Raw genomic sequence first — 11,365 nt, 5'->3', positions numbered from 1 at the left:
TCTAAATTTCTCACTCCATAGCAGGAATCAGCAAACTTTCTGTAAAGAACCAGTTAGATTTTGTGGGCCATATAGTCTCTGTAACAATGACTCGACTCTGTTGTTGTAGTGCAAAAGAAGTCCTAACAAATATGTAAATGGGTGGGCAGAGTTGTGTTCCAATAAAACTTTATTTACAAAAACAGGCAGTGGACCAGATTTAGCCCGGTCCCTCCTTTATAGAAACCTTGTTCAGTGGAACTCTAAGGACATGTTGGACATAAGTGGACAGGATCAGAGAACCAGTACACAGTCAGTGAAGTCAGAGAATGGATCCAGGGGAGCATCAGAACCTATAGAGTATGTGTTTGTGGGAGATAAGCCCACACATTCTCAGAGAGGTGGCTGTAAAAATTGAACTAAAATCTAAGAATAGGAAGGCATGAGGCAGGAGCATGCCACTAGGATCAAACTCCTATCGGATTTTCTCATTGCTATGAGAATCATGCTGCTAATTATAGTGTCCTGGAACTATTTCCAAACGTACCTTTTCCTGGGAGTAATGTATTATGTATAATACGAAAAAATGCATTTCGTCCACTCAATGTTTCCCAAGAGAAGCTCCTGAAAGAAACTGACACCAGAGAATTTGAGCATGAAGGGTTCTTCTCATTAGAGATTCCCAAGGGCCTAAAAATAATATTATAATAGTGCTATTTACAGTCACTGCTAACCTTTTCACCACACTGAGGGATCCTAATGGGCTTTTATCTCTCTTTTCTTTGGGTAGAAGAGAAAGAAAAGGATCTATTAGCCTCTGATATGAAGACAGTCTTTTGACCCAACACAAGAGAGAGGTCAGAGGGGAGGGAAGGCTAGCACAGGAGCACATGACCTCATGGTTCCCCAGAGTACCAGTGGCAAGGCCACCTGACTTCTTCACTTTTACATCTCTCGGCCCTGGGACAATGCCAGGCACATAGTATGGGCTAAAAATCATTTGTAAAACGAATAAGTGAGACGGTTTTCATTGGATAAAGAAAAGAGTCAGTTGGGACACAAATTTCCCTTTTAGTTTTATGGTACAGAGTGAGAAGGAAGGACTTAAGATCAATGGTCATATAGGAATTCATTCTCAAAAAATTTTGGCATTCCGGTTACATCCTTTCTCTAACATGCAGCCATCCTCCCCACTTAGCTCATCATGAACCCTCCATTCTTAGAAGCCATTCAGTTCTGATTACTCATCTTGCTCATTTGTGTATATGCAAGTATTTATTATTAATTTTTATTCTTTTTAAAGCTAGGTTCTGGGGAGTACAAAGTTGAGTGAAGCCATTTCTATTCCTGAGGAACTCATGGTATGACATACCTATGTTATGTGTCTGTGTCTTTTCTCTGCTCAGTTGGTTATAAATTCCAGGATGACAGGGATCTCATCTTTCCCTTCTTTTGAATCATCCCAGTAACTAATGTGGGGCTGAGGACTCAGCTTAAGGAATACTTGATATACGTTATTACCAGGCCACTTCCCAGGTGCAGCTCTGAACCAAACTGAATGTTTTTGAACTTCCCTTCAAGCTGGGAGAGAGCAGCAGCCAGAGCGAGATGATTCCAAGTGCCTGTTCCAAGTGTAAGTTCCCCTCTCAGCTTTACTTTCAAGTCATCCTCCAGTTCAAAGTGACTTCAACACTCCCCTCTCCTCTCTGTTCCTTCACATGAAAGATGGGATACATGAACCTTGACACCATGTAGTTTTTATAGTGCTCTGAAATTCTTGTATGAAAGGATTTAGGCAAAATATGGATGCATTTATATGTGAATGTCATAAGCTTTTATCTCTAAGCCTTCGCGCTTAGAGTTTCAGTTAGGAAATAAAATCACCTCACTGATGGAGAACTGTCAGCTATCAGCACAGCTAAGAATAAGGCAAGATTGACTTTAGGTGCCCTTTCTCTCGCTAAGGTAGTGAGCTCAGCTACATTTGTCTGGAAGCTCAGGTAACCTAGTGCTCTCCCGTCTCATCACTGCAGTTACCTGTGGGCAGATGGCTCGTGCAGTTTACCCATGGGGAATGTCACGGCTGCTTCTATTGAAAGAGCCCTCTATGCACACTGGGGAAATTTAATGAAACACATTATTTTTTAGCTGTTTGCTTAGACAACATATTTAATGTTTTTATAGTATGTTTTTTCACCTCTTTTTAAAAATTGTGGTTTCAGGGCCCCTTTTACCTTCACTTGAGAATGTCAGATAGCACATGTAAGCATTAGTGTCAGGGCCATAGGCGAGTTCATGACTAAGAATTGAAACCTTTTTCTCTAGCTGGCTTTATATACATCATTAGTTTATGGTGACCTCCCTCCCCAATTCTTCCTTAGTTGACTCTTTCAGCAATAAAGTTACCCCTCAAAGAAAAGCTGGCATTGAACTGGGTAAGTCAGAATGATCATCACAATTCTTTCGCCCTGTCCCCTTGGCTGACTTATTGCTCCCCGTCAGCAATGGCCTCTGCCTAGTCAGTATTCTATTAAGCATTTCCTGAATGGCTCTCATGAGCTGCCATTGCTTTAGCATGAAATGTGGTATCTCATGATTTCAGCCAGGCCCAGACTCTTGTGACATCTTTCTCCTAATGGAGAAACTTGTTCTTAGCTAACTGTTGCATTGCAAGTTGGATTTATTATAATTTTGGTTAGAATCGTAATAGGAATTTAAAATTTTCGGGGGAGAAGAACACACACACACACACGCACACACACACACACACACACACATTGATTTAAAAGTTTATGTCATGAAATAAACATGGAAAATTATCAAGGAAATTTTACAAATGAAGAGCAATCAGGTAAACTTGTTTTAACAATTTTTTTTTTTTTTTTTTAGGCTAGGCAGCCCTTGGTTGACCTCACAGATTGCAAGGACCTTTTCAGTTTACAATCCCTTATTTTTCATTTTTTACACCTACAGCACTTGGTCCTCCTAAGTGGTCTTCCATCCAAGTACTAACCAGGCCTGACCCTGCTTAGCTTGTGAGTTCAGAGGGGATCAGGCTAGTTCAAGGTGGCATGGCCGTAGACTGTTCTAACAAATTTTAAACAAATTATATAGTGATTGAAATAAAAAAAAACCAAAATGATAGTATTATACAATTATAGATAAATAGGTCGCTGGACTAGAACAGAGAATATTTAAATAGATCCAAGTTATGTTTAAAGGAATTTGATCTCTAATAAAGGAGGTATTTAATTTCAGTGGGAAAATAATGAATTAATCCTTTAGTGGTACTGGGACTGGCTACCATTTGACTAAAAGGATTTTATATTTACCCCGACATGTACCATTTATGACATTCTTTATTCCTTTGCGTAGATCCAAATTTCTACTTGGTATTTTTTTTCTGCCAGAGGGAATTCTGTTAACATTTTTGTTTGACAGAGCCTTTATTTCATCTTCTTCTTTGAAATGAAGGACAGTGTTTCTTGACAGATGGAAATCAAACAAGGTAAAACTTACAATTGCCCCAGCTTACTTCCTTGAGTTTTCAGGCCATAGCACAAGGAGAGTAACCCAGGCAGAGCCTGGAGGTGTCCCTGAGTTGAAGTGCACGGAGACCAACGTGGCTGAGTGCAGAGAGCAAAGCTCTGAAGAGGAGAGGGCGGCATGGAGAGAGAACTCCAGGGATGTATGGAGGTCCTCTAACTTTCCAGCACAGTACTGATCAGCACACATATGAGGAAACAATCAAAGACCTGAGAAAAAGTACCCAAAAGGACAGGTGGGAATGGTGGCCATCCCTCACACAGTGTCTGTTCTTACAAACCAGACTGGAAGTCATAGGATAGAGTACTCAGAAGGGATTTGTCTCAGATATGAGAATTTATTAGCTTTAGATTAAATGTTGCTCTGAACCTGCTTAATCAGTCTTAAGAGCCCAAAGGGTCAGTTTCTCATGGTGTCACTTGTATGTGGATTTAAAAAAAAAAAAAAAGAAGAAGAAGTCAAACTCATGGAAGTTGAACTCAGAGCAGAAAAGTGGCTGAGAGGTAGTGGAAACAGGGCGGTTGGTAAAAGAATACAAAATTTCAGTTATAAGATGAATAAGATCTGAGGATCTAATGTATAATATGGTGACTGTAGTTGATGAGATCATATTGTGAAACTCAACCAAAAAAAAAAAAAAAAGCTAAATATGTGAGGTGATGAAATGTTAATTAATACTCAATGGGGAAGCCTTTCATAATGAATATGTACGTATATCAAATCATCACATTGTATGATTTAAATATACGTACATTATTTTGTCAGTTATACATCAATAAAACTGAGGAAAAATGATCAGTTTCAAATGAACTTAACTTTTTCACAGAACAAAGATGCTCAAGAATATTTATAGGAATATAAAAATATCTAACACCCAATCAAAGATTACCAGGCATGCAAAGATGCAGGAACATATAACCTATATTGAAGAGAAAAAAGTCAACAAAGCAAAACTTACTGAGAACTGATACAAATATTAAAATTAGCACACGAGGACATTAAAATAATTATTATAATTAATCCAGATGTTTGAAACATTAAGTGGAGTCATGAAAGATACGAAAGTTACTCAAGTCAAATTTCTAGAGATTAAAACTACAATCTTTGAAATGAAAGATACTCTGGATGGAATTAATGTTAGATTAGATATCATAGAAGAAAAAACTAGTGGACTTGAAAACATAGTAATAGATACTACCTCAGATTCTTCTTTTCTTTATAAAGAAAAACAAGAATTAAAAAAAAAATAGAAGAGTATTAGTAAGCCATGAGACATCAAAAAGTGTAATATATATGTAATTAAGGTCCTGAAGGAGAGAGAAAAACAGAAAAAAAAAATTGAAGAAATAATAATGTCTGAAAAAGTTCCAAATTTGATGAAAACTATTAACTGACAGGTCAAAGATTGTCAGCAAGCTCCAAGCACAGGAAACATGAAAAAAAAAGTCTAACCAAAGCACATACTATTCTAATTGTTCAAAATCAATTATAGAAAAAAAATATTTTTTAAAAACCAGAAAAGAAAAATTAGTGTCAGAAAAGATACATGTCATATATAAAGGAATAAAAAGTTAAAAGTGACAGCAGCTTTCTCACCAGAAACAAAACAGCAGAGCAACGTCTTTAAAGAATTGAAAGAGAACAAAACTCTGTCAGCCTAAAATTCTATACTCATACAAAGAAACAAATGAAATATATGCTTAATTTCAAGAATAGTTGGGACATTTTAAACAACAATTCAATAAAAAACAAAATACAAGAGATAGACAGATAAATATTGAACTCTATTACTGACAAAGTTGATTAGAAAATGACTTAGGTCAATACCAAATTTGGTTAAGTATTAATCCTTCACCTCTGAGCAAGATACTTTACGCAGGCATAAGTTGCCCTGATAACTGATGCAGGACTGAATAGACCTGAGATACCCTCTCTGAGGGTAGGCAGACCTGAAAAGATGACAAAATTCAGATGGGCTAAGTTGAGCCAAACATGCTCAATTCCTGAACTCAATTCCAACCAGATAAACTCAACTCCTTCCATGTAGAGGTGAGAACGAGTGGGCAATTCTTTAATAAGAATCCGGAAGTGTTTTGACTACCCTTCTCCTTATGGACACAGGAATAGTGGGGGAACAAATGTTCTCCCCAAAAACAATCATGAATATATATATATATATATATATATATATATATATATATATATATAAATGTAGTCTATATTAATTTGAACCAAGTCCTTGGGCTGCCCAGAAGCAGATCATCAGATAAGGATTGGAGTGTGAGTGTTTTATATGGAGTTTTAATTCATTCGGGTTGCTATAACGAAATACCATAAACAATAGAAATTTATTTCTCACAGCCTGGGAAGTCCAAGATAAGGTGTCTACAGATTTAGTGCCCGGTGGAGTCCGCTTCCTGGTTCAGAGACAACTGTCTTTTTGCTGTGTCCTCATATGGCAAAGGGGTGAAGGAGTTCTCTGTCTTTTATAAAGGCACTAATTCCATTAATGATGCAATCACCTCTCTAAGACCCCCACCATCAAATATCATCATATTGGATTTAGTTTTCAACATCATGCAAAAAAATTTTTAGGGGAAATACAAACTTTAGCATATAGCATGTTAACGTCAGCATATATAGCACTTAGGAAGTAATCTCAGGAAATACTAGTAAGTCACTGGGAAAGTGAGGCAGAGAAAGGAAGGAAGGCATTAGGGATGTCATATCAAGAAATTCACTAGTGTGAGTAACGAGCATTTAATCCCACTGGAGAATTTTGACAAATAATATAAATACAAATAGAGGCATGCCTTACAGATATCCTGCCTGAGGGGCAAGGGAGCTGGGATGTTTATCCACTAGTCATTGGTTGAAGGTTACTTTTGGGAGGCATTACATTTTTGGAACTTCAAGCTTGTGCCTCATGTAGGCGGAACTGTCTTCAGCAGATATTTAGAGTTCTCAGACATAGGCTTGGAGGTTTTGGCCATTCGAAACTGGGCCAACAGACAAAGAAACAGTAGGTGCTAAAGGTATATGGATGTGGTCCTGATAGCGCTGATAGTATTCAAGAAATGTTACAGTATTTCATTTTTTTAAATGAGACTTAACCTAACCCCAAGCCCTCACCTAGCTAAATTGTCAGAAAATATAACATCATTTATTAAGAGTTCTTCTTAGCCCTTTTCATGGTTGGATAACGGTTCCAGGAAACTCATGCACAGCAAACTATGTGGGGACCCCCTGGTCATCCACCGTTGTTTAGATCAGAATGCCTATATGTCTGGAAGCTGTTGCTTCCTTGGGCCTCAAAATATTTGCTATGATTAGGAACTCCAGTGCTAACAATTTGCCTCCTCAGGAACATTTTGCTTTTCTCTTGACCCCAAGTTCACCCCAAGGCACTGGAAGGCAGTTGGTTATGGGTCCTCATTTGTTGGAACCTAAAAGTTTGCCTCCTCTACTTCTAGCTATTGCTGCTGCCCTCAAAGGAATTCCAAACATTTCTTATTACTCTTAACCCTGAGTGGTATCTCCACATTTGGCACAGGCGTTGGCAAACCAAAGCCAGAAAGACTGTCTGACTGCAGCCTGCCTCTGCAGTCTCCTGCTCCAATCTCCTTTGAGGCAAGGGGTGAGAAAATTCTGTCCACTTGCTCAGATTAGAGGCAGGAGAGAATAATATGGGAAGACTAAAACATAAATTAAATTAATAACATTATTCTGCTTTTGAATATGGATTTTTATCGTGGTATTGATGATCCTCCTGTGTTACTACTAGGATGGCACCTTTCTGCTGAGGAAACTTTTTCTGACCCAATACAGAATTGCATGATACCTGACAGTAAGGCAAAGGGGGACGTCCTAGCATATTAATAGAATTTTACCAGCAATCAAGATAAACTTTGCTATTGAAAAATCAGGATCTGGACCATTAATTCAAGAATCATTGAGGAATAAACCACATTAGCTGGAGCATGAGTTTCCTGGTTATAATATTTCACAATGTCTCTTTGTCTTAATCGAGTTCTTTTTTGTTGTTGTTATTATATTTTAAAAAATTAACATAGAGTAAAATTGGCTTTTTTAGGGGGAAGAGTCCTATAAGTTTAAATACACATTTGCATCTGAACAACAATTTGAATACAAGGCAGTTCCATCACCCCAAAAGAATCCCTCATGCTACCCTTTTATAATCACACCTACCTCTAACCACTAAATTCTGGCAATGCTTGATATATTTTCCATCACTAGTTTGTTTTTTTCTAGAACTTTAATATAAACAGAATCATATAATATGTAAACTCCTGAGACTGATTTCATTCATTCAGCATAGTCCTTTTGAGATTCATCTGTGTTGTTATAGTGTATCAATTGTTTGTTCTTTTTTATTGCTGAGTAATTCTATTGCATGAATGTAACACATTTTGTTTATTCATTTACCCATTGAAAGCATTTGAGTTGTTTCCAGGTTAGGTTGTGTGTGTGTGTGTGTGTGTGTGTGTGTGTGTGTGTGTGTGTGATTATGAATAGAGCTACTATTAACAATCATGTACAAACATTTGCGTGAACACACATCTTAATTTCTCTAGTATAAATATCTATGTTTAGGACTGATGGGTCATATAGTAAATGTATATTTATTTTTATAAATAACTGGAAAATTGCTTTCCAGAGTAGTTGTACTATTTTGTATCCTACTAGTAATATGAGTTGCCCGTTTCTTTTTATCCTTGTCAGCACTAGATATTGTTAGTTTATTTTTTAGTCATTTTAATAGGCGTATATGCGATCTCATGTGGTTTTCATTTGTTCCGCTGGTTGCCTATAAGATGTTTTCTTTGTCTTTCGTTTCCAGAAATTTTGATATTATAAGTCTAGCTCTGTGTGTCTATATGTGTTTTTATACTTCTGAGTGTTTTCTGAGTTTTTTTTTTTTTGATCTGTGATTAGTACATGTCATTACTTTTAGAAAATTCTCAGCCATTATTTCTTCAAGTACTTCTGCCCTGTTCTAACTTTCTACTTCTGGGATTCCAATTTTACATATGTTAGACCATTTGAAATTGTCTCATAACTCCTGTTGAGATTTATTTTTATCTGTGTTACTGTGGTTTTGATTTCATTTTCATTTGATTATTCTGTATAGTTTCTATCTCTCTGCTGAAATTCCCTATCTGATCTTGCATATTGTTTACCTTTTCCAATAGAGCCTTTAACATATTAGTCAGTGTTGTTTTAAGTTCCCTGTCTGATTTCCAACATTTGTGTCACACATTAGTCTGTTTCTGTTGAATATTTTGTCTCTTCAGATTGTTTTTTTCCTTATCTTTTTTTATGCCTCATTTTTTTTTTTTTTTAATAGAAAGCTGTATGTGTTTTATAGGATGGAAGGTACTGCAGTAATTATTTCTTGCACTTTAATGTGGAGGTTTGTGTTAATCTAGCCCGGAGTTGGGCTGAATTTGGTTTCTTTTTGTGCTGGGTTATTTTTAGTGTACTACAGGCTTCAAATTTCTCTAGTGAGGCCTTGCTTTTAGGGTGTGAGTTACTTTGCCAGAGGATTTTTTCAGTGTCTCCTCCCCAGAGAGAATCTGTCACTTGTGCTTCTTCCAGCTATATTCTGTTGTTATTTTCTTAATGCTTGTTACTGTGGTATAAGGGAAAGAGTTAGAAGGTGGCTGTTCCCTAATGTTCTGATTTAGCCTTAGCCATAGGCAGGCACTGTGAGCCTGGGTCTGAGGCATGTGGCCCTCATGTGTCTTGTCGTTCAAGCAAGAGTGCTGATCTTAGCACATGATCCTGCCATTCCCCTAGGGGTAGAGGTTATTAAAATCTGTTCCCTTCTCACAGCTGCAGTAGATTTCTACCAGTGCTCTAAGGTGTCAAATTTTGTTGCTCTTCTCCTTGCAGATTAAAGCTTTTGTTTCATAGGGGAGATGGGGAAAATGGGTCTGGGTGGAGTTTCAGCAATGGGTGCTATTTCCCAGTCTCAGCCAGCACTATGGACAAAAGCTTTCTCAAGCTTCTCCTCAGCTTTCCCTGTATCTAGTTTTTGTTTATGGAGTAACACCTGCAAGAGGTTATGAACTTTCCTAGGTCTGTGGCTCCAAGGGACTTCGCACTGTCTCACTAGTGCATACTCAGTCTTTAATAATTCTTTAAACTTTAACTAAATCTTTTTAGCTTATTTGGTAGTTGGGAAAGTCTGCTTCAGGTAAACAAATACTTGACTTCATTTCTCCTTGCAGGTACCTGTTTCTCCCCAGATTATAGGGCCGATATTTGTCACGTGACCTCAGTTCTTTCATGGGTTCAAGAAAAGCTATCAGTTGGTTTTTCGTCTAAGTTTTTCTCGTTATAAGTGTGACTGCAATGTTCTTTTCAGCGCTTCTACATTTCTAAGGCAAGACTGGAGATATCAACTGCTTTTTGAGAGTTTTTATATTTCCAAGCGATAATTTTTAGGGCAAGAAATAAGGAGAAAGAAATTCTGTCTCTACTTTTTCTTCTCCTTTTTCATCACATTTAACACAAAGGCACCTTTAGATCAGTTCGTTTATTTCCGGTCACTTTAGTAATGCCCACTATCTCTTTTATTTTTTGCTTTTCCTCAATTTAATGTTTATTTACATATATTATTTTTTTGGCTTGATTAGTTGAATGTATATGTGTTCACATCCCTTTCAGTAATTTTTGATATGTCTTTGTTTTTGCTAGCTATGTATTGCTGGTAGTCAGGCACGATGCACTGCTTTTTTTGTGAAGATTTTTGGCATACGCCACCAAAAGGAGCTGTGCTCCCTGGTGGCGCAAAGGTCCCTGCTGCACAGCTGTGAGAGGGAGAGGAGGTGTTGACTGTTTATTCTGCACAACCAGGGGAGTGCAGATGAAGCATTCACACTTCAGAGTCTTACAAACAGAAGGCAAAAGCCCTCAGTGGCACTGTTGTCCCCGAGCTCTTCATGTGCATGCATACTTTATCAATATAAGTGCAAGTGCACGCACACACACTCAAACACACCAGTCTCTTCACAAATTGAAATTTCAGAATGATTTTATTTTCTCTTTTGAAAAAATAAGGAGAAAAAAGGAACCAGCTCAGCTTTAAAAAAAAAAATAGAAAATATCTTTATCAATTTCTTCTAACTACAAAAGTATTACAAAATTACTGCAAAAAAAATTTAAGCAAAACAAAATGTAGTGAAAGTCTGTTTTCTTTCTTTCTCTTCTCCTACCTCTAATCAGAGTACCACTGTCCACATTTTAGTCTACATTCTTCCATTTTTTTTCTACTTGTGTGCAAAAGAATATGCACTTTAATTTTTAAAAAGTCAGATGATAGGCTGACATAATTGACTAGTAGTTTTGACAAAATGAATTAGTGGAGATTACTTCTTTTCCTTTTGGCAGCTCAAGGCGTTGCTGTTATGATGCGTGAAGCAAGAGACAGGAAGCCGAAAAAAAGCTGCAACAGCTTTCTTAAGGAGTGAGTGTGTGTAGGAGGGCAAAAGCTAAAGTAATAAAATGGAAATGAAAGAGACTCAGGGAAAATGTGGGCCACTCTTGCATTTAATGGTGTGGAGTACTTTAGTGACACAACCCTCTCAGCAGAGGGTGGGATCTAGGGCCAGCCTGGAGTCAACGGGGACAGGCACATTTACTGGAGAGCACCCATTTGCTCCCCGCAGGTCCTTCCCTCACTGCTCCGTGTCCCCTGGATCTCCACACAGTCCTGGCTGTCACATCATGCAAGCACTGAAGCTCTTTCTAGCCGCCTCATTGCTAAAGTTCATTTTGCTCTTGTTTTCCTCTCAGTGGTCCTGGCTCCCCTGAC

The 11,365-nt window shown here is 37.7% G+C and overlaps 1 pseudogene; it reads right to left on the bottom strand.

Annotated features, from left to right (window-relative positions):
• Window positions 1-2,943: 2,943 nt before the first annotated feature.
• Window positions 2,944-3,062, bottom strand: LOC118605054 (annotated as a pseudogene).
• Between the last annotated feature and the right edge of the window lie 8,303 nt (window positions 3,063-11,365).

Source organism: Rousettus aegyptiacus, unplaced genomic scaffold (assembly GCF_014176215.1).
Source record: "Rousettus aegyptiacus isolate mRouAeg1 unplaced genomic scaffold, mRouAeg1.p scaffold_m13_p_1, whole genome shotgun sequence".
NCBI lineage: Eukaryota > Metazoa > Chordata > Mammalia > Chiroptera > Pteropodidae > Rousettus > Rousettus aegyptiacus.
This window is presented reverse-complemented; position numbering and strand designations above follow the sequence as displayed.